The sequence below is a fragment of the Psammomys obesus genome, unplaced genomic scaffold, assembly GCF_907164565.1.
Source record: "Psammomys obesus unplaced genomic scaffold, mPsaObe1.curated_primary_1811, whole genome shotgun sequence".
Classification (NCBI taxonomy): Eukaryota; Metazoa; Chordata; class Mammalia; order Rodentia; family Muridae; genus Psammomys; species Psammomys obesus.
In genome coordinates this window covers 1792028-1810784 of record NW_026591643.1, presented here as the reverse complement: position 1 = coordinate 1810784, position 18757 = coordinate 1792028, and the positions used below count along the sequence as shown (strand labels likewise).

The following is an 18757-nucleotide window of genomic DNA, read 5'->3' as shown; positions in this document are numbered from 1 at the left end:
GGGCTTAAGCACACCTCCTGACCTTAGAATCTAAAGTAGCTGAGGCCACATGCACAGAGCTAAATGTCTAACTTAAATTTATTTTTATTACTGTTATAGTTTATGTGTATTGGTGTTTGAACTGCATGTGTCTGTGTGCTCTGTGTGTCTGGTGTCCTCAGAGGCCGGAAAGGAGTATCCCGTGACCTGCCTTGTGGGTGCTGGGTATTAATTCAGAGTGTTCTACAAGAGTAGTCTGTGATCTTAACTGCTGAGCCATCTTTCCATCTCTCCCCTTGACTAGATTTTCTTGAGACAAAAGTATGTATTGTGAAATGCACAGACTTTAACTCTACAGCAGGGGTTATGTGTGTCAATGAGATTTCCTCCCACAAAGTTCTTTAGTTAACCCTATTAATCTTTTTATTGTCAATTGGATTTTTTTGTTGGTGGTTATATTGTTCTTGACCTTTACATAAATAGACAATACAATGTATGTGTATTTTTTTGTGTGTGTATGTTTGTGTATCAGTATAATATACCATAATTTGTCCATTCTCTCATTTGCAATTTTGAGTCAAGTTGCGGTCACCATTTGAATACAGGTTACTGTAAACATTTTTTATCTGTTATATAAATAACTAGGGATGGAATTAACTGAATCATAGGACAGATATTCTTATTTTTTTGGTACTGCTCCCCTGCACTTAGTGTGGCCCAGGCTGACCTCAGGTGGAGGTGGTCCTGCCTAGCTTCTGAGTGCTGGGGCATCACAGGCCTCCACAGCAGTGTTCAACTGGAGAGAGGGCAGTGCCCAGTGATCTGCCAGTGCTAATGACCGTCTCACACCCTGACCTGAAGGCTGCCTGAGTGACAAGTCAAACATGAATTTTACATTATGTCACATTTGGGTACAGGGGTTAAAATAGGGAGGACAGAAAGCAAAGTAATGCTTCTGAAAATTGATGTATTCTGTTACAAAGAATTAGTAGAAAAAACCAGTGACATGAAATCATTACATCTTCATAGGCTTTCGTAGCTGAGAATACAGTAATTAACATAATGAGCACAATGGAGTAAAAAGGAAAAGTGAAGGGAAACATTTTGCTTGTAACTCGTGATTTGGATACAAGGAAGTAGATAACTCTGGGCATGTGTGTGGTGATGAGAGCGCAGACACCTGGGGACTTTGCTGAATCGTCGGCTGCACAAACCCAAGTCTTGTAGCCCAGTTAGATTATTTAGAATTGAATGTTCCTGTTAGCTTTGGTAAAAATGCCTTGCATAGGGCTGAAGAGATGGCTCGTTTGTTAAGAGCACTTGCTCTTCCAGAGGACCTGAGTTTAGTGTCTAAGCCCCAAAGTGGGAAAGTTTCCTTTTGCACACAACATCAGGATTGGCTTCTTGTTTTCTTGGTGCTGGAGATGAGCCAAGGTCTCATACACAAGACATGCGTCACTGCTGAGCTGTGCCTTTAGCTTCAGATGCTAACTTCACAGTGAGAAGGTGTAAACCGTGGCGTTGCGTGCTACAGGACTTCTATTTAATGTCAAACATTAAAAGAAAAGCTTTTTCCTTATTCACCATTCCATACTAGTATTGTTATACCCGTCTAGGGGGAAAGTTGAGTATAGTTCATTCACTGTTGGCTCTTTTCAAAGAAATTCAGAATTTCCATGTGGAATGTAGGTAATCTCATTTTTCAGAATAATGTCCACCTCAGTATTTTCATTGAATTTTCTAAATAGGTATCAGTGGGATGGAATTCTCAGGGCATGGCAGATTTTTGCTTTTATATCTTATAATTTTAGCTTACCTTCTTATCTGTGATTGATTGATCTTTTAAGATTGACTTTAGGGCTCCTTCTACTATGGCTGCAGCATTGATTAGCTAGAGCATATGCTTCAGAGCTTGCGTCTCGGGGAGGATTAATAAGATGCGAGTGCGAAGCCTTGTGCCAGGACGTGTGCGCAGTGACGCCAGTGGACACGTGTGGAGGCAGCAGCTAGCCACGTTCAGTTTTGCTTTTCTGAATGTTAGCTGTCACAGGGATGTCTAAGGACAAGAGTTTTAAGCACTATTGCCACCATTTCTTTTTTTCTTCTCCATGATTTCTATGGATTTTTATATTTTTATTTATTTATTGTCTACTACATCCAGGGCTTATTGTGTTTTTACTTCACACTTCTCAAGAAGTTGTTAACATACACAAATGAGATACATACTTTCTGCCCAGGGCTGTGCTCGCTAGTCTCAATAACAACACTGGAACCCTGCAGGACTTAAATTTCTTTTGTTTTTGTTCTTGAGATTGGACCTAGATGTATGCTCTACATAGAACAGTACCTACTCTTCGGCCCTGGAAGATACAGTTTTAAGTTCTTCCGTGTGCATATGTACAGGCTGTTTTCAAACTTACATTCTCAGCCTGTAATGACAATAAATAAATGCAAATGCGACAAAACAGCCGGCCCCTCCATTCCATTTATTGATGGTGCTTCTCACATTCGTGATGTTTATAGACTTTTCTGTAAACTTTAAGCGACATTTATTTATTTAACGTGTGCTGTGCCGCATGCAGCGGAGGTGGGGGACTGCTTACAGATGTTTGTCTGTCCTTCCACCCTCTGGGTCCTGGGTTGCCGGGCGTGCCAGCAGCTGCCTTTACTTGCTGACACAGATTTGCAGGTCAGCACATAGTCTCAGGCCATCTGAAAAACCTGAATGAAGCCAGGAATAGTAGGCAGTGACTGTAATCACCGTATTTGAGAAGCTAAGGCAGAAGGATTGCTATAAGTTTAAGGCAACACTAAGCCACATTGGAAATTTGTGGCTAGCCTGGCCTAAGAACAAGACCCTGTCTTAAGGAAACAAAAGATTGAAAGAAGGTAGGTGATACGTATATATTCCGCTTAAATCCAGTCTCGAGTGTGTATGTGTGCATGCTCATGTATGTGAACTTTATTTACTTGAATAGCAAGGTTTTTATTGTCTTTTTTCTTGTTTTGAGAGAGGGTCTCTCTGTGTAGCCCTGGTTGTTCTGGACTCACTCTGTAGATCCACCTGCTTTTCAAGTGCCGGGTTAAAGGCGTGCACTGTCACTGCCCAGTGATTATCAAGCTTTTTTCAGAGTCTTCAGCACCCTGAAGGGACATAAGTGTGTACAGGTAGAAACAACTGGCTGTATGAATGGGACATTTGTGCTCTAGGGGGAGCTCTGTGCCCTGTGACCTGTGCAGCTGTCAGAGGTGCAGCCTAATGGCCCGAGGGAGTGGGCTTTCCTGCATCCCTCACCGGCTGTTCTGCTCAAGTCCTGAAAACAAAGGCACAAAGTAGTCATCTCAGACTTGAAATATCAGTGCTTCAAAACATAATGTAGACGGTGGGTGGTCCAGACGTCTGCAGATTACCGTGGGCTCCTTCTTGAACTTTTGCTGTCTTGTGTACACCAGGTCCTGTGGAAGGTTTGTGGAGGACTCCCTTTTCACGCTCCTTTTTCAGGCGTGCTGCTCACCTGCAGTTACCTCATCATGTGATGGTCGTTCTGGTATTTTTTTACCTTTCTTTTTAAGTGTGTATGTTTAAACTTTTATGTGAATGGATGGGTGTCTTGCCTGCAGTATGTCTGTGTACCGTCTTTGTGCCTGACGCCTGTGGAGGGAAAAAGATTGCTTTGGTCTCCCTGGAACTGCATTTACAAATGGTTCTGAGTTGCCATATTGGTGCTAAGAATTGAATCTGGGAACTGTGGAAGCACTGTCAGCGCTCCTAGTCATCATCCTAAGGACTTAAGGTTAGAAACAATGATATCTCGTTACATTGAAGGATTCTACAAAAATAATGTTCCCTGTGTGTGAAAATAATATGTATATATTTGTCCAAGTAAATTTGGAACAGTTAAGAGTGCAAATAAAACTGAAACTTAAAGTCAAAAACTTAAATTCCATTGAGCTGTTGTAATTGTGCTTAGCAGTTTGTGCTAGAACAAACTGTAATAAGTCAGTTTGGTATGCCATTGTTCATAGAGCATTCTTCAGAAGAACCAGAAGCAAGAAGTGCTTGCCTGCCCACCGGCAGACGAGCATGCACAGAAGATAGAGGATGTGTGTATGAATGTATTATCCTGCCACAGAAAGAAAAATGGTGCTGGACAAAGAGCTGGATAAGAAGGGAAAACAATGTATAATTTTATGTATATGCACTATCTAGAATAGACTTTCTTAGTCAGGAAGTAGATTAATAGATTACCCAGGGATGAGGGAAAGGACCCAGGAAATCCACCAGGTTGTCTGCAAGTACCTTTACTGCTGTGCCATTTCATTGCCATATAGATATTTTAACACACACGCACACACACACACACACACCCCTTTACTGCTGCATCGTTGTTATACATATTTCATTGTTATACAGATATTTTAACAAGTACACACATTTGCATATATATTTTAAAATATTTCTATATATTTAACATATATATATATATATACACACACACACACGCTTATATATATTTAAAAATAAAGTCTGTATCCTTTAAGGACTTGAGACTAGTTTATAATTTTACTTCTGACTGAGGCTAAAAATCTTCCATATATGTATATTATATTATATATATATATAATATATATTGTTTTGTTTTGTTTCAAGACAGGGTTTCTCTGTATAGCCTTGGCTGTCCTGGACTCTGTTTGTAGACCAGTAGACCAGGCTGGCTTTGAACTTACAGAGATCCACTTGCCTCTGCTTCCCTGAGTGCTGGGATTAAAGGCGTGTACTACCTCACCCAGCTTATTTATATTCTTTATTAGTTATTTTTCTTATTGCTGTGAGAAAATACCCGATTAAAGAAGAGTTTATTTTGGTCACATTTCATACCTAGTTATAAAGTGGAGACTGACAAATGCGGTGCTTGGCTTGGTTGTTTTTTTTTTAATATCCTGCTCAAGACCTCAAACCATGGATTGGTATCACCCAGTCTCCCCACCTCTGTTAACCAACCCTAGATAGTCCTTTGAATGCATGGCCAGAGGCCGGCTAGCCTAAGCACAGGTGCACAAAGACACTTATCTCCTGGGTGATCTCAGATCCTGTCAGGTTGACAGAATTGACCATTACACATGCATAAAGTTCTGTGATTGTAATTGGGTACTGTGCTCTGATTTACCCTCTGTCCCCCATTGCCATTCCCCACTGATTGAATGTGATAACCTGCTGCTTTTCTGGGTTAACATTTCATTGTGAGCAGTTTCTGAGTTAACCTATGTACATATCTAAGTGTGCTCATGTGTGTAGTTGATTAGGTAGTAGTACCAAATAGTTATATTAACATGTATGCTTTGATTGAGCAGTAATATCTTTGACAATACTGATTTACTGTAGGTAAAACATTTTATTTTAGTGAACTATCTCAAAGTGGTGGCTGGTAGCGCATTCCTAAAGTCCAGCCCTGGGGAAAAGGAGGGATTGGGGGGGGGGAGAGGTCAGTTTGGGCTATGTGAGATTGTCCTAAACAAAAGAAATCAAAACAAAGCAGCAGTCAAAGTGCATTTGTAACCATAGTCTGCCTTTTCCTTTAGATATAACATTATTATACCTACGGTCTGTGTGTTACATCTAGTAAGTGTATGCATGTCGGTTTTAAAATTACTTTATGTGTGTGACTGTTGCTGGAGTGTGTACCTGGTACCAGTGGAGGCAGAGGAGGAACTGGAGCTACAGACAGTTATGAGCTGTGTGACCGTATAATTGTTAGGACAGTTGTGACAATGTGTGAGCTGAACTCGGGTCCTGTAGAAGAACAGCAAGGCCATCCCCAGCTACGCTTCAAGTTTTCTTTTTTTTTTTTTTATGTAACCTACAATCATCACATGTCAGGTTAGCCAGGCTGGAAGGTGGCTCCTCGCATCTGTGTTGACATTTCTGTGGACAGTGAACAGGACCTGCGTGTGTAACCTCTGGAATACTGACACAGTAGCACTGCCTGATGAGGTCAGCCGCACAACTCCTCCATCCTCTGCTTTGTTCTTTCTGGGAAAGGCTAGATACTGTGATGATCCTGAGCAGTCTTAGGGGGGTCTTCCTGGCTAGGAACTTGAGGCTTTGCCAGAAGCCTGTGAAGGAGCTTTTTAAAAAAGCAGATCTTCCAGCTACAGTCACTTCCAGAGAATTGTCACTGGCCAAGATCTTATCTGTGACTTCTGAGGCTCTAAATAAGAAACGCCCAGTCAGACTGCACCCCAGATTGCTAGCAGACAGAAAATGTAAGGTGGTAGAAGTTTAACGCAGTAAGATAGTAGGTTTGGGGAGCATGCCCATAGAGCCTTTGAACTTGGCTTGCAGATTACTTTCAAAGGTGGCTGGGATAGTGTCTGGCAATTGTCAGACCTCAGACTGGGAATTCCAAAGCTGGACTCCTTACTGAGCCACGTTCCCTCCCCAATGTTCAAACAAAACCCACACATCTTCTCTCTTCAGTGCAGGGCTGGGCCATCTGGGGTGCTAGGCAGGTGTTTCCCACCAAGTTTCAGCTCCAGCTTCTCCCTTCTTTGAAAGCACACATAGGAGCTGCAGTAGGGAAGGAATGAAAATTATTGTCCAGTCATTGAACAGTTGCTATTTGTCTCTAAGCTTCATTACTAGTGAGGTCCTTGATAGGAGTCTCAGTTCTACATTTCTTAGAGGTCAGGCTTTAGACCTAGGTGGAGTTAAGTACGTGTTTAGTGGAATTATTCTAGTGGAGGCTGAGTGGGCAAAGGCATTTGGTGCCAAGCCTGAGCTCTATCTCTGGGACAAGGAATAAGGAACGAACTGACTCCTTCAACTTGTCTTCTGACTTTTATGTGTGTGCTGTGACGCATGTGTACCTCCTGTCCCTCCCTAATAAATTGTACTTTAAAATGTAAAGAAAACAATTTAGAAGGGCTATTAATTAAATCTCAGAAGCTGCCATCTCAAGCTTGGTACTTGAGTCGTTATTAGATAGCTATAAAGATGACCCTTCCTGTTATGTCCAGAAAAAAATGCATTCTAAGCCACTCACAGCTCTGGAGTATGACACTGACTTGGAGTCCCTGGGTTTAGGATGTGTTGTTATTCTCTGGGACCAGGTGGGAGAAATACCTACCTGTGTCTCTTCCTCTTGAGATGGGATCTTGTGTGGCCTTGAACTCTCCATCTAGCCTGAGGATGACTGTTTCTGTTGCCTCCAGAAACCCTTTACATAACAGAAAATAGTGGTTTTTCTAGTTTTGGGAAATGGTGGCACCACCAGTTGCTCAAGTCAGGGTAGATTTTACCTTTGGGTTGCCCTTCCTTATTCTTGTGGATCTGTCTTATCAAAAAGTCGTTTTGCAATAGTGTCTTACATCTGTTTGTCTCTCACTATCCTAAATCATGCTGTGATAGTTGTCTGCTCTCTCTACTGCCTGGTCTTGCCCTCTGTACATACAGCTGAGATAGGTTATCTTTCATAAAGCAGATTGAGAGTGTCCTCATGCTTACACCTTTAGTGGTTTCCAGCTACATTCAGATCCCTTCCTTATGCCGACTTCATGGTTTCATCTCTGACAACATTTCCAGTTCTCTCCTACATTTCCCTTCAGTCTAGTATGCTTTAGCCTTCCTGCTCTGTAAGCTGGGCTTTTCAATATGGAGGCCAGACGTAACTGGTAAGCTGTTGAGTGCTTCATCTGTGGTTGGTGTGAATTGAGATTGTGGGTAAGTGTGAGATACATGTTGACTCTGACGTTGGCATTAAAGAATGTTATGCATGTACTCATTTACCTAGTTAAATAATGTTTGACTATATTAAGTCAAATGAAATGTTTTTACTTTATAAAACTGTAGTTGCCAGAAAAATTTAAGTAGTTATAATATATTAAATATTTATAACAGTAACAGTTATAACAATAAATAATTTTTAATAGTTACAATTCTTAAATTGTGTTGCACCTTACATTTATTTAGTTAGTTAGTTTTGGTTTTTCGAGACAGGGTTTCTCTCTGTAGCCTTGGCTGTTCTGGACTCACTTTGTAGACCAGGTGGCCTCAAACTCCATTTGTCTGTCTGTCTGTCTGTCTATCTGTCTATCTATTTACAGTGTTGACTCAGCATATTCACTTCTCTTCAATTTATGTTAAGTTAATTAAAAAAAAAATAGCAAAGACACTGCTGGACATGTTGGGTAGAGTCCAGTCATCTCTGTGGTTTTCTCTGGTAAGGGCTGCTCTCTCCACTCCTTTGTCTAGGAGGAGTGGATCAGCAAAGTCTTGCTTCATCAGACTTGGCCTTCTTGGTCCTCCAGTTTATTTGATTTTTTTTGAGACAGGGTTTCTCTGTGTAAGTCTTGGCTGTTCTGGTATTCACTCTGTAGATCAGGCTGGCCTTGAACTCCGAGATCCGCCTCTCTGAATCCCGAGCGCGGGAACTAAAAGTGTGCACCACCATTCCTGGTTCTAGGACTGCTGTTCAACCCATAAAATTAAAAGAAAATTATTCATGTATGAGTGTTTTGTGTACATATATGGTACAAACTGGAAGAGGTCATCAGATCTCATTATAGATAGTTGTGAGCCGCCATTTGGTGGCTGGGAATTGAACTCAGGACCTCTGGAAGAGCAGCCAGTGTTCTTAACTGCTGAGCCATCTTTCTAGCCCCAACCCATCAAATTTTTTTATTTCCTCAAAGCTTTTGCATATGCTGATTTTAAAAGTTTTTTGGCCGGGTTCTTTGTACAGTTGTCTTCTTCCTGCTCATTTTGTAGTCCTGAGCTTTGCTGTCCTTTGAGAGGTGGTGCTAACCACCCTTCAAGTCCTGAGGTTGTGGCTCATGTTGTGTTTCTCCTTGTTTGTTGCCTCACTTTTGGTCTGCTTTTTTGACTGGCTCTGAAAGGAACATACCTGTTTTGCTTATGACTTCACTTTCAGTTAGGTTTTTACTTGTTATTGCTGTGTATTGATGCAGGCACGTGTGTGTCATGGCAGCTGTAGAAAGGTTAGAGGACAGCACATGGCAGGCAGTTCTCGCCTGTGAGTGCTAGAGATTGAACTCAGCTGTTCAGGCGTGGCATCACGTCCATCTTGCCATCCCTACGTTTTCAGTGATCCTTCACAGTAAAGCCTACATAAAATTTTTCAGGTATTTTAGAAGGCTCAGATCTATGTATATAACACACACACACACAAACACACACACACACACACACACACACACATATACACACATATATGAATTATTGACTGTAAAGGACCGAGCTTTTTCATAGAAATGTTATTTATATGGAAAGAAGCTTAAAAAATTGGTCATATGCCCAAGTAGAAATTAAATCAGTTCAGCCTGCATTTCAGTGTGTTCTGCAAACCCTGTGCTTCATTGTTTACATGCTGTTACTGTAATAAGCTGCCTTGGTCATGGTATCTCTTCATAGCAATAGAAAAGTAACTAAGACAGACATTGGTACCAGGGACTGGGGATTGCTGTGAGGCCTGACGGTGCTGCTTATAGGAGGGAAGTGGACTTAGTAAGCGAGGCTTCATGAGCCGTTCTGGTAGGAGCGCAGGAGGCCATAGTGCGAAGAGCAACCCTGGCTGTGTATGGAGGCCCAGATCAAGAGACTAAAGGGAGGGCAATATTGGAGACTGTTTGTGTTACCTTTTGGCAGAGAATGTGGTTGTTTTCTGTCCAAAAATGTTTGCTAGAGTCTAAATTAAAGAGTTTTACACTGGTGGTTCTTAAGCCATGGGTCATGACCCTTTGTCGGTTGAATGACCCTTTCGCAGGGTTGCCTAAGCCGCTCCTGCATACCAGATACTTACGTTAGGATTCACAGCAGTAGTACAGGGAGGAAGTTGCAGTGAGAAGATAATTTTAGAGTTGGGGCTCAGCACAGCATGAAGAACTGCATTAAAGGGCCGCAGAGGTTTCAAGACAACCTAGTATTGCTTGTGTCTCGTGGTTATTAGTAATCTTATGCTGATCTGCAATGAAAAAAGCATTCTGAGTCGAGAGAGAGAGAGAGAGAGAAACAAAGAAAAAAGAAACAGAAAATACAGAGTTTGAGGAGAGCAAGATCAGAGGTTTAATGTTAGTGCCAAGTCTTGATGCTCAAAGAGCTAAGGAAAGTGGAGAGGGAGGAGTGGTGTCCTTGGGCTGAGACCCCACACAGGCAATCTCTCAATCTGTGGAAAGAAAGAGGTTTAAGGAATTATCCATTCCTAAAGAGCAGCAATGAAGGAAAGTTTATAAGACTGTAATTCAGGGTAGGGTCCAGATTCCAGTTCAAGCAGGAAGAAGAACTGGGGAGGGTGGCCCCTAGTTCTGGATTAGGGCTTCAAGAATACGGGATAGAGCTGTGGCACATGCCTGTAATTCCAGCACTCAGGGAGGCAGAGTCAGGGGATCTCTGAGTTCAAGGCCAGCCTAGGCTACAGAGCAAGCCCAGGACAGCTAGGGCTACACAGAGAAACCCTGTCTTGAAAAAACAAACAAACAAACAAACAACCAAATAATAAAACAAATGAACCAGGTAAAGGCTGTGGAGTCGTCCTTCACAGGCGAGGCTGGCGTGCAGCGAAGGAGCCCGTGTGAAGGCCAGGGGAGGCATTGTGTGAAGCTGCCCAGGTGAAGCCTGGATTGAGCTGGGGTCCCCGAGCTGCTGGGACGCAGGAGCCAGGGGCATTTGCAGGGAGAGCTGCGTAAAGGAAGTGGAACTGTCCGAAGACCAGAGAGCTAGAGGTGAGCGATTGGAGAGCCATCTGAGCCTGTTGACCTCAGACAGGGAGCTGTAGGAGTTTGTTTTTCAGTCCTGCTTTGGTCCCTTTCATCCCTTTTGGAATGGTAATGTATGCTCTGTGCAGTTGCATGTTGGAAGTATGTAATTGGCCTTTTGAATTTACAGTTAAGCTATTGCCTTGAGTCTCAGACAGTACTTTGGTCATTGGACTTTAAATGGTGTTGAGTCTGTGAAAGAACTGTGGGACTTTTGAAATTGGATTAAATGCATTTTGCACTTTGCTATGGCTACAAGCCCATGGGGACTAGAGAATATGGTGGTTTGAGTGAGAATAGTTCCTGTAGGCTCATATATTTGGATGTCTGTTGCTGTGAAGAGACACCTGTTCAAGGCGACTCTTACAAAGGAATTCATTTAATTGGGGGCTTGTTTATAGTTTAGAGGCTTAATGAGTTACCGTCATGGCGGGGACCATGGTGGCCTGTAGGCTGGCATGATGCTGGAGAAGTAGCTAAGAGCTTTACATCTTGGTCCTCAAGCAGCAGGTGAGGAGAACACTGGGCCCGGAATGGGCTTTTGAAACCTCAAAGCCCAGCCCTTCGACACACATTTTCCAACAAGGATACCCCTACTCTAACCAGGATGCCCTTCCAAAACTATCCCAGTAGTCTACCAACTGGGAACCAGCACACAAATACATGAGCTCTTTCCCTTTCCCTCTTCCCTCTCTTCTTCTCCCCCCCCCCCCCTCTTTCCTCCCTGCTTTGGATCTGATGCAAGCTCTTAGCTGCTGCTCCAGCATTGTGCCCACCTGCCTGCCTGCCTGCTGTTATGCTTCCCACCATGATGGTCATGGACTCACCCTCTGAAACTATAAGCAACCCTCCAATTGAATGCTTTCTTCTATAAGTTGCCTTGGTCATGGTGTCTTCTTCAGGGCAAAATAGAAGAGTGAGGAAGGCAACTGGGGAAGAGAATGGTTGTTTAAGCAAAGGGATTTTATTCAGCCGTAAAGCAGAATGTGATCGTGCTGTCTCCAGGAAAATGGCTGGTCATCACGTTAAGTAGCCATTCTCAAGAGATCCAGGCATGCTGGTGCACACCTGTAATCAGCGTTTGGGAGGCAGGGATGGGGCTTCTCTGGGCGTTGAAGCCAGCCTGCGTTACACTGTTCCAGGAGAGCCAGGGCTGCATAGACTGTCCTAGACAACAGACAAAGCAAAACCCTCACCTCTCAGGACCCTAAATCTCTTTCCTCATTTGGAATCTGAGGAGGAAGACAAACTAAAATGGAAGCGGCAAATGAGGAGAAAGGATGTCTTAGGAAGGAAGGTTGGAGAGGTGGCTCAGCAGTTAAGAGTGCTTGCTGCTCCTGCAGAGGGCCTGGCTTTAGTTCTCCGCGACCACACGCTCGCTCACAGTCACATTACTCTAGTTCTAGGGATCTGACACCCCCTTTCCTGACCTGTGGGCACAAGGTACACACTAGTGGTATACACGCAGGCAAAACATGCATACAAATAAAATCAATATTAAGAAACTTAAAAAGGTCTTAGAGGATATGATCACGGTGCACATAACGTGTATGTCTGTTACAGTAAACCCTCTGTGCAGTTAGTCTTTGCTAATTAAGAACACTTGTACCACACAACCTCACACCAGATACTACATTCTAGGAAACAGGATGGGGAGAGAAGAGAAGCTAAAAATTTCAAAGCAGGTTAACAACAACAACAAAAATAACAGGATAATTATAGCATGAAGAGTAATTTTTGTTTTGTTTTGTTTTGTTTTTTAAGACAGGTTTTTTCTGTGTAGCCCTGGCTGTCCTGGAACTCACTCTGTAAACCAGGCTGGCCTTGAACTCACAGAGATCCGCTTGTCTCTGCCTCCCAAGTGCTGGGATAAAAGGCGTGCATCACAGCTGCCCTGCACAGAGAGTAATTTTATTATACATGGAATTGTAATCTAAGAGCAAAGCTAAAAACCTTGTGCTGCTTCTGGCCTACTTACATGTTTGTAGTCTCAGCACTTAGAAGGCAGAAGTGGAGGATGACATGTTTCAAGATATAGGGGGGGCTACATAGTGGGACCCTAACTGTCTTAGGGTTTCTGTTGTTAGGATAAAACACCATGACCCAAACCAAACCAAACCAAACCAAACCAAACCAAACAAAAAACAAGTTGAGCTGAAAAGGTTTATTTGGTTTATTTATTTATATACTTCAAGGTTGCTGTTCATCATCAAAAGAAGTCAGAACAGGACCCCAAACAGGATAGGGACCTGGAGCAGGAGCTGATGTAGAGACCATGGAGGGCTACTGCTTCTTGGCTTGCTCAGCCTGCTTTCTTACAGAACTCAGGACCATCAGCCCAGGGATGGCACTGTCCAAAATGGATTGGGTTCCTCCTCATCAATCACTAATTCAGAAAAGGCCTTACAGGTAGATCTTATGGAGGCATTTTCTCAGTTGAAGCTTCTTCCTTTCAGATGACTCGAGTTTGTGCGCTAAGTTGACACAAGCCCAGTCAGTACCCAGACGAGAACACATCCCACACATGGTAAAGTGCCTGCCACTCACCCACAAGGACCAGGGTTCGGATCCTTGTATTCTCCCAGAATGAGTCTGGTGGCACGCAGCTGTAATTCTAGCGTGGGTAGGAGGGGCTGGGTGGGAACGGAGATGGTTCCCTGGAGCTTGCGGACTTGCCAGTATGAACATTAGGTGAGCTCTGGGTTCAGTGTTAGACGCTGCCTCAGAATAAGATGGAGAGTGATAGAAAACCCAGCATCAACCTCTGGCCCCAGCGTGCGTGCACGCCTGTGCTTGTGTAAACAGTGTGTACTAACACACACACACAGTTCTAGGGTCTAAAATACAGCAGAGCAGTATCTTAAGAAAAATCTGAGGACAATGCTTGGTGGTATTTGCGTTTTTTTGGGGGGAGGATTGTTTTACGCATGTTTATTTGTAATTTTTTTATGTTAGTTTTGTTTGTTTGTTTTTTTTAGTTTTTGAAATTAAAACATAATTACCTTGTGTTCACTCTTTGGTTTCTTTCCTTTGATCATTCCCATATGCTCCCCTTGCTTTCTCTTGAACTTATAGCTTCTGTTTCTTTAATTGTTGTTTTGTCTCTGTGTGTTTGTGTGTGTACTTAAATATATAAACACAATCTGTTCAGCCTGTAGAAAGTTTCTTGTATCCTGTGACTTAAGGGCTGACCTCTGTGTAGTGCCCAGCCCCAACTGACATATAACTTATGTACCTAAGGCCCAAGGATTATAGTGAAAGAGGCAGAAAGATTACAAGAACCAGAGGAGCAGGGGATTTGTTATCAAATTCTATTTCCTAGGAATGTCAGAGTAGCTATACCCATGAAGTCTCCTCAGCATTGCTGCCTAAAAAAGACCTGAACAAGGATGACACCTACAGACATACTAACATGAAAGAGGGAAAATTTATAGGGCCTTAGCCCTAAAGGAAGAACCACAGGCAACTCATAAGTCTCAAGAAGTCCCTGAAAATGACTAGATTCAAATGGTCTGTCTCTCTTCGTTTCCCCCAAGGTTACATAAACAGTAAGAACTGAGGAGAACAGACTAGCCTGCTGCCTGGAAGAGGCTCAGACCTGCCTGAAGGAGATATTCTCTGACTTGTTGAGCTCCCTTCAAGTAGTGCAGTGACCTCCAGGCTCCAGCTTTTGGTGAGGTAGCCGCCTTTGAGTCGCCCCTGCCCCTGCCCCTGCCCTCCTACTGTACTCTCGTGGATGACTCTAATAAACTCAGTGGTTTACCAGATTGGACTTTGGTGGTCGTATCATTACTCTGGTCTTGTGATTGGTCCCTCTTGAGATGATATGTGTTAGTATTGAGTATCATATGAAAGTAGTTTATAACTCCCTGATTATTCATCCGAAGCAGTGGTTTTCAACCTACCTAATGCTTTGACCTGTTAGCAGCTCACGTTGTGGTGACCTCAGCCATAAAATTATTTTCAATGCTACGTCATAACTGATGTTGCTGTTATAAATTGTAAATATCCATGGTTTCCAGTGATCTTAGATGACCCCTGTAAAAACAGTCTATAAAGGGGTCACGACCCACAGTTGAGAACCACCGACATAAAGTATGATTCAGTGACTTTTAGTTAGTTTGTGCATACATGTAACTACTATCATCAACAATTAAAATCTCATCACCTCAGTGTTGAGATTAGAACACTCTGTAACAGGCTAGCTGCTGCTCCTCTGTTCCTCCTGTCAACTCTGCCTCAGCAGTCTACTTTCTGTCTATAGATACGTAATAGTGGACATTTCATTCAGAGTCACTATGCATTCTCTCTCGATTTTACTTCTTTCACCTAATCACGTTTTCTGGATTAACCCACATTCTGCTATATATTTGTGTTTCATTCTGTGAACTAATTTTCTGCATTTAACTTAATTAGGATTTGTTTGCCACTGACCTAAGAGCTTTTAGTGAAATATTTTGGCCTATTTTAATAATTGGTCTTAGTGAAAATAGAAATAATTACAACAGAATCTTCAATTTATTTTTTATATTAAAGACAGGATTTGTGATTTCCACAAAGTAGCCTACTTTTTAAGCAAAAGGCTTCTTGGCATTGCTTTAGCGTGGTACTTAAAATGCCATTTTAATAACAGTGAAGTACTCATGTAGTTTAACTTTGTATTGAAGGTATATTTATATTCTGGCTCTGAATTAGAAATCAACAACTTTCCTGTTTTAAAATGTTTAAAAAAGATAAAAAAATGTGTATAGGTGTTTTCTTTGCATTTATGTCTGTGCACCACATGTGGAGAAGGTATCAGATCATTGCTGAACCACCTATCCAGCCCAAGTTTTCCCATCTTAATAAATGCTGTTTTCAGCCTTCCAGATCTTACTGTAGTTTTTTGGGTCTGAGATAACGATTCCTATTTTCTCAGAAAGTGATTCTTGTACCTATCATAACACTCTTTAGGCAAGTCAGAAAGTTCCCCTTTCTTTATATGTTCACATCTGTTCCATATTAGTCTTTACTAAAAGCTGGAAATTTAATTTTCTGGTTTTGCTTTAGGCATTGTTAGTATTTTAGTCTGATAACAGCATGACGCTGCCCAGTTACTAGAGCGGTGTGACATCACCATCGCACTTAGTGACATCACACAATCCCTGCCGGGTGTGAGCATCTCCTGTGAGTCGGGTGCAGACAAAACCCCGAGGTACTGGCTGTCCTTCCAGTCTTCACTTCTGTCCAGGGTGATTTGAAGTGTGCTCACACGGCTGAGAGAATGCTGTGCCTCAGCTAGGCTGTCAGCCAGGCTATCTTCACTTGGCTCTTACTCACAGTTTCTGTGTGGACTCATTTAAATAATTAAATTTCCGCACCCTCCCACCTCCTACTGGAGGTGGGCTTTAGGCCTCACACACATTTGGCAAATGCTGTACCCCAGAACTTCATCCCCAGCCCCATTGGGACATCTACCCTCTATAACATCTACAGTTACAAGACAAAAGATTTCCTGTCTTCAGCTATCTGGTTTGTGGTACTTTGTTATGGCAGCAATAGGAAATGAATACAGTCCACCTGCAGAAAACAAGCACACTACAAATGGACAGTTAAAATTGAAAGCTTCTCCCTTCTCCATTGTATGTGCTAGTGATACATGTTTATTTTGCCCATTTATCTTTTTCTTCTTTATTTTGTCCTTGTTTTTGAAGCTGTCTTGCTATGTATATAGCTCAGGCTTTGAACTTGGAGTCCTCATATCTTAGCCTCCTGAGAGCTGGGGTTACTGCAAGTGCCACCACACTTGAGTTACCTTCTTCTACAGACAGCAGGAGAGGTTGGCTCCTTCTCAGCCACCACTCGAGTTTATATGTTAGCTTTTTTTTTGGCAAATGGATACAGTACTTAAAATTGTTAAGTGTGATAGCTCTACAGGGATGTTAGACGTTCACTCACTACAGGTGTTGTTTAACAATCATAACCTGGTTATTAGGGAGGCATGAAGTGCCTCCTATTCGGGTAATTTTGTCTTTATATGAAGAGGATTTATGGAAAGTACAAATAGTTTCTCTCTAGCTTACTGTGCATTTTTTTCCCTTTGAGTATTGGGGATTTAACCCAAAGCCTCACACATATTAGACAAACACTGAAATCACTGGGCATTGTCCACCCAGCCTCTTTAAATACACTTTCTAATTATATAATTTATTTATATTTTAAAGGTGTGTGTGTGTGTGTGTGTGTGTGTGCATGTGCATGCGTGCTCGCGCGGGTGTGAGTGCGCTTGTGTGCTGGTATGTGAATGCAGGCTACGTGTCAGGAGGTCTGACTAGTTTGAGGCACCATGTCTCTTCTCCCACCTCGTTGAAGCAGGGTCTTTCTGGTTTCTGCTGTTCTGCTGTAGGTGGCTGGGCCTGAGCATCCAGCTCTTCTCCTGTGCCTAATCTTGCTTTAGGAAAGCTAGTTACAAATTAAAGCCACTGGATCTGGCCTTTGGCCATCAAGCCCCGGCAGCAGAGTCGCACAGCAGGGACTTAGAATTGCCATCTCACCGGTCCCGCGCAGACCTTTCTTAGATGACAATATTCATGTTTTCTGGATATTTTCTTTCTTTTAAAAAAAAAATTTGTCTATTTTTCTTTTTATGCTTTGGTGTTTTGCCTGCATGTATGTCTGTGTGAGGGTTTTACTTCTTGGAGTTACAGACAGGTGTGAGCTGCCGTGTGGGTGCTGGAAATTGAACCCAGGTCCTCTGGAAGAGCAGCCAGTGCTCTTAACCACTGAGCCATCTCTCTAGCTCCCAGAATATTTTGCTTCTTAAGGAACACTAGCTAATGTAACAATGAAGGACAACATGATGCGTTCACTATTCAGGGACTAAATTAGGGGACAATACTAAGTAGCAAAGAGAAAGCACTCATCTGTATTTTTAATACACTTTAATTCAAAATAGTGAATATGGCCAAGGAGTAGCTTAGAGATGGAGAGGAAAGTGTGACAGGTACAAGTACTGTTTAGGAATAACAGCTTTTCCCAGAATAGATTTTTCAGGAAAAAAGATGAAAAAGGGGTTCCTGATTAGACAGGTTTTATAAGCACAACACACCTTTATCTTTCATTTGTCTTTATTAATTAGAAAACTCAGTATGGAGAGGCGACTCAGCATTTAGAGCACTTACTGCTCCTCCAGATGACCCAGGTTTGGTTCCCAGGACCCTCATACAGCTAATAACAGTCTGTGACTCCAGTTCCCAGGGTCACGTGCTCTCTTCTGGCCTCCTCAGGGAACCAGGCATGCACAGGGTGTACATACATGTACGCAGGCAAAGCACCTATACATACAAATAAAATAAAAACTTCACTTATTCTGTTGATAGGACTTTAACTTTCAGTACAATAGTTATTGGAAAAACTTGTTGAGAATGGAATACATCCTTTTATGTAAAAAATTGTATTTCTAAGAATGGAAAGGAGCCCCTCCCCTGCCCTGCACCAAAATAGAACCAGAAACTACCAGATGTTTTTCATACCGCACCTGCCCTCCTCTGCATATGTGTGTGTAAATATTTTGCTTCCTTTTCCTTTTTTGAGGATGAGATCTCTTTCTCTAGCTCAGGCTGGCCTTGAATGCTGGGGTTATGGGTGTATACCACCATGCCTAGGCCTTACTTAATTCTTTATTTGCCTTTTGGACTTTGTTGAATAATCAAAAGAAACTTGAAGTAGCTCTATTAATTTCAGGAAGAGCAGTCTTGAGAGGAAGTTACCAGGAATAAAGACAGTCCTTGGATAACATGATACAGCCATTTGTTTCTTCGGAAGGAAATCAGGCTTAGAACCGAGACTGCATCGCCTTTCATTTGCCTCGTGCTGAGCACATCTGGCTGCGGTGATTGAGTGAAGAAAATAGCAGAACACCTGTTCCTCTAAGCTTCTGAGGACAGACCACATTCTGGGACATGAAACAGTGCTTTACTTGTGCTCACAGACCACAGTAGAAATAAGTTAGAAACCAGTCACTCTATCA

General features: G+C 42.5%; 1 protein-coding gene and 1 non-coding gene across 6 annotated transcripts in view; one reads left to right on the top strand and one right to left on the bottom strand.

Annotated features, from left to right (window-relative positions):
- The window catches only part of Evi5 (ecotropic viral integration site 5), a 151589-nt gene that overhangs the window by 15794 nt on the left and 117038 nt on the right, over positions 1 to 18757 (top strand). The gene's annotated exons all lie outside the window — the stretch shown is intronic.
- LOC129680178 (small Cajal body-specific RNA 4) lies at positions 8158 to 8287 on the bottom strand. The gene has a single exon (XR_008720647.1). It is a non-coding gene; the product is annotated as a small Cajal body-specific RNA 4 (non-coding RNA).